The sequence below is a fragment of the Rutidosis leptorrhynchoides genome, chromosome 3, assembly GCF_046630445.1.
Source record: "Rutidosis leptorrhynchoides isolate AG116_Rl617_1_P2 chromosome 3, CSIRO_AGI_Rlap_v1, whole genome shotgun sequence".
NCBI classification, from domain to species: domain Eukaryota; kingdom Viridiplantae; phylum Streptophyta; class Magnoliopsida; order Asterales; family Asteraceae; genus Rutidosis; species Rutidosis leptorrhynchoides.
In genome coordinates this window covers 671,237,999-671,243,406 of record NC_092335.1, presented here as the reverse complement: position 1 = coordinate 671,243,406, position 5,408 = coordinate 671,237,999, and positions in this window count along the sequence as shown.

The following is a 5,408-nucleotide window of genomic DNA, read 5'->3' as shown; positions in this document are numbered from 1 at the left end:
AAGATATTCGCTAAAGACTTCAGCAGGCATTGAATCATTCGGATTCTTTGAAGTCAAACTTAGTCTTTGTAATTTGTCCACGGCTTCCTTCATAGTTTCGCATAATCCGTTTTTCGGTACTAAATTTTCTATTGAACGTTTCCAACACTCCATTCTTTATCATCAAACTTTCGACTGTTAAGGTGATTTATAGTTTTGCTGGTTCCTTCAGCTTTTTCAACATTTAGTGTATAGATTCGTAGACTGGGTGCTTTTCAGAATTTCAGAATGGAAGATCATAGTTCTAAGAGATAAATGTTATATGGATACATATAACTGTAGATGTGGAAACGTTGCGAGACTCATCATACAGATTAGTTGATTCCCGGTAATTGGTATGACAATTCGTGTTACAAGATGCGGATGAGTACATGATGAGACTTCAATAGATAAATATAGTGATTTGTCCACCAAGGAGCGATGAGGTTGCTGGTACATTTGCTAGTAACATGGTGGAATATAAAAGGTTCCCCAGTAGCAATAAAAGAGCACGCATATATATCAAGGTTATAATAAGGTTGTTTCGAACGAAAAGCCGAAGTTGACTTGCTGAAGCTGTGACAAAATTTACTACCTTGAAAAGGGATTGTAAAGTTATTTTGGGTAATAATAATGCTAAAGAATCTAACACAGATACATGTTAACCGTTCACTCAGGTTCCGAGTGTTTTCAGGTACATAGCTATATGCATCACTTTTTCCTTCCGTAGATGAAATGCGGTTGGTTCATCCTCTCGATTGAGGTGTTTTCAAGTATCATGAAAGGTTTGAACGCAGATTGTAATTGATGTGGTTGCGGAGGGGTATAAAATACTATTAAATTTTACAAGAAAATACTAGTAAATACGATACAATTTTACACAAGATATTTATTTATTTAGAGAATGGATATACTTAAACCTTGCTACAACACTTATAGGCAGTGTACCTAATCGTACAGTAGTGTAGTTTTTAGTAAGTCCGGTTCGTTCCACAGGGATAATCTTTAAAAAAGCTTAACGCTATATTAGTTTACTTTTATAAAAATACAAATATATATATATATATATATATATATATATATATATATATATATATATATATATATATAAGTAATATTATTATTATAAAGGGGGGTTTTTACCGTTTAATGACCGGTTTGTCGATTTTAAAACTTTAGTCGCAGTTAAAACTAAATTTAAAATAATAAATAAATACAAGACTTAATTTAAAGCGTAAAGTAAATAACGATAATGAAATTGCGAATAATAAAAGTGCGATAAAATAAACTTGCGATAATTAAAAAAGTACGATAATTAAAAGTGCAATTAAATACAATAACAATAAGAATGCGATAATTAGAAGTGCAATTAAATATAAAATAAAAGAAATTAAATATGAAATAAAAGAATTATGCTTATTTAAACTTCCGTAACCATGATGTTTGACGTGTTGATTTTAGTTTATTCCCATGGGTTAATTGTCCTTTGTCCTGGATTATTTAATATGTCCGTCTGGTTTTTGTCCATAACAGTCTATCAGTCATAAATATAAAGTGCGAGTGTCCTCGTCAAATTATCCTTATACCCGAAGTTAAATATTCCAACTAATTGGAGACTTAAACTGTAACAAGATTTTAATACTTTGTTTAATAATTACACCAGGATGTCGACTGAGTGTAACCCAAGGTTTTAATATTTTGTTATCAATTATACCAAGTGTCCTTGTACATAATTTCACCCCTGTTTTAATTATTCTAGTGGCTATTAATCCATTCCCGTGTCCGGTTAAATGAACGATTATTCGTACATATAACTACCCCGCCCATCGTGTCCGATCGAGTGTATATGGTAATTTATAGGGACGCCCAATTGTAAATCTTTATATTAACATTAACAAACTATCATTTAGTTAAACAAATATAAAGCCCATTAATAGCCCATAGTCTAATTTCCACAAGTGTCGTTCTTTTGTCCAAACCCCAATTATGGTACAAAGCCCAATTACCCAATTTTAGTAATTAGCCCAACATCATGATTACTTCGGATTAAATAAGCATAATAATAACTTAGCTACGAGACATTAAATTAAAAAGGTTGAACATAACTTACAATGATTAAAAATAGCGTAGCGTTACACGGACAGAATTTCGACTTACACCCTTACAACATTTGCTAACATACCCTTATTATTAGGATTTAAAATTAAAATTAAAATTAAAATATAAATTATATATATATATTTACGTATATATTGAGAGAGAGATAGATTATAGATGATGAAAATGATCAGAATTCGGTTGGCTTTATAGGGAATTGAGCTCAGGGGTACTCCGCGACTCGCGGCATTTTTGCTCTTCAAACTCCGCGAGTCACGGAGTTTGAAATTCCAGCTCACTCCAAATTGGATCTTAGTCTGCCGACGGTTTATTATATAATATAATATATATATAATTTATATAATTAATTATATATTATATTATATTTATATACATAGTTAACTTGTAATTTTTAGTCCGTTACGTCGAGCGTTGAGAGTTGACTCTGGTCCCGGTTCCGGATTTTCGAACGTCCTTGCGTACAATTTAATATCTTGTACTTTACGTTTTGAATCTTGTACTCTTGTAATTTCGAGACGTTTCTTATCAATAATTGGAACCTCTTTGATTGTATTTTGTACTTTTGAGCTTTTTGGTCGTTTGCGTCTTCAATTCGTCGAATCTGTCTTTTGTCTTCACCTTTTATTATTTAAACGAATATCACTTGTAAATAGAACAATTGCAACTAAAAGCTTGTCTTTCTTGAGGAATAATGCTATGAAATATATGTTCGTTTTTAGCATTATCAAATATTCTCACACTTGAGCGTTGCTTGTCCTCAAGCAATATAGTCTTGAAATACTAGAATCACTTCTTTATTCTTCACACTTTGTACATCAGTGATTTCTATACGGCGGTATAAACAATGGTAGTAATGATATGGTTTACAGTCCCACATGACTATAAAAATTTAGATCCATTAAGGAAATTGGATCTTAATGAAAACATTTGATCTTTTGAAAATTAAATCTAGTTTTTACCCTAGATAAGTTTTCCGGAATAACCCTTCACCGGTGTTTGCAAAATATTTTTGTGGGCTTGGTGGGTTTCAGATTTGAAAATTTTAGCTCAAAACTTGCGGTTTTGTGTCACCCACTTGCTAACCTTGTATTAGGAAAGCAACACGTCTAGTTTACTTGTCCCGTATATTACCTTTCGGTAAACTACCGTCCGGTTGTAAAGGAAAGCATTGAACAAGCAACTGTTAAGGCAATGTCCCCTGACATGCTTTTAATTATGGTCTATAACGTGTCAGACGCAATTACTATCCTTTATAGGAGCAATAGTAAAGCTCACCCTTATAATTTGTAGGTTTGGCACAAGGTCCTGTCTTTGACCATGCTATGCAACCACCATTCTTACGGTTGACACCCGATTTGGTTCAGGTGACCTAATGAATTCCAGGTGAATTCCTAGGATTTTACGTTCAATGGTAATGAACGCATTGAAAATGGGTTTTCAGAAAACAAATCGGTTTATAATTTTGATCAAAATATTTTCTCGTTCAAGCTCGAGTTTTGATATCATCGAATTCCATGAGTTTGTAATTCTCAATCTTTAAGGTCAATCTCAAGGATTGAGTAATATCAGACTTAAAAGCTGATTTTTGATCTTTTAAGGAGATTATCCTTTCTGGGAATCTGATTCATTAGTCTTATCCAGCTAATTTGCACGGTGCCCCCCATTTTACGAGACAGATCCTCTCATGGTTAGGATAAGTCTGACCACTTGGCAACCCTGTTTAATGCTGAGGTCCGTGGATTTCCTGCTGATTTTAGTGATGACTTTTCTAGGTTTTTCGTCACCTACAGCTGGTCTGGACGACAACTTCATGACCTAAATTAAGAAGCGCGTTTCTTTTTCGAAAGACTTTACTTCCTTTTAATGATGGAATTGATTCATCGTGTAGATCCATCTTTCTTACAGTAAATCAGGTAAAAATTTTTAATTTAGTCCAAAGCAAAAGTATTTTCAGTTATTTGTACAAAAATATGTGACATATGTTTTGAATAACTTGGAGAATTTTTCCACACTTGGCTTTTATTTTCCTTTTTATTGTCCTCTATTCCATTTTAAATGAATTTTAACATTTTGGTTTGTTTCTCAATTTATGTCCTTTCTGAGGTAACAATAATTTCGGTGTTAAAACCTAGTTTTATCGTTCATAAATATGTATAAACATGATTTTGAGTTCATTTAATTGAAAATTTTGAAAATTTTTACTAGAATTGGGTAGTCAGTATATAAGACTAGGGCTGTTCTTTATTATCAGAGAGCACTAGATTCTAATACAACTACTACGTTACTAGTATTTTTAATGGTAACTAAGTGTTTAAGATAAAAATTTTAAAATCCGAAAGAATTTAACCCCTTCCCACACTTAAGATCTTGCAATGCCCTCATTTGCAAGAAATCAGTAACAATTTAAATTATTGAGGGTGATTTGTGTGAAAATGATTAAATTTTACCAAAGTTTCCAAACATATTTGTGTTTGTTTGCTGAATGATAAATGGTGCACATCATTTGTTCATTCCGTCTTGTTGTTATTTCACATATATTTTGCATCTTGTCGTCAAAATTAGTTGCTTTTGCTAAACTTAATGCCAGTCTTTGAAAATGCGTTGTTTTACCCTGTTGTGTACATAAGATAAACTGCAAACATATATACATATTTTTGAAGTTTGGTATATTACCCCACATTCAAAAATTATTAAAATCTAAGAATAAAACTTAGAAAATTATAACAACTATTACAATATTAACATAAGTATTAAACGTATCAACATAACAAATTACAAAATAAATAAAACTAAGTAGACTAGGGATGATACTGATACCAATAGGGGTTCCATGCATAACCATAGGTGCTATAAAATGCTTCGGCTAGGTTATACGTAGGATACGGTGGTTGAATCTCTATAGACCAGGGAGGGAATATGGGTTTTGGAGTAGGAATATAGTTTCTACCTATATGTTGGCAATAAGCTATGATTTGGTTTTGATGAACTTGCCAATCTTCAAATGCTCTCTGTCTAGCATTTTCGTACTCCTGTGTAGCTATAAACCTTTGCATTTCTTGCATTTCATTTCCCCCTCCTACATTACCTTGCTGTTGGTTTCTCTCAACCTGTAGATGTCTACCATGGTATTATACTGCGACGTTATTTCGCCTCTTCAAAACTTTCGTACCATGGTATACATTTAAACCTATTGTATCGCGGGGTTCTGGTTCTTCGACTAATAATCCCCCCCGACTTATATCCACACCGAGATATTCAGCAATCAAAGTAAT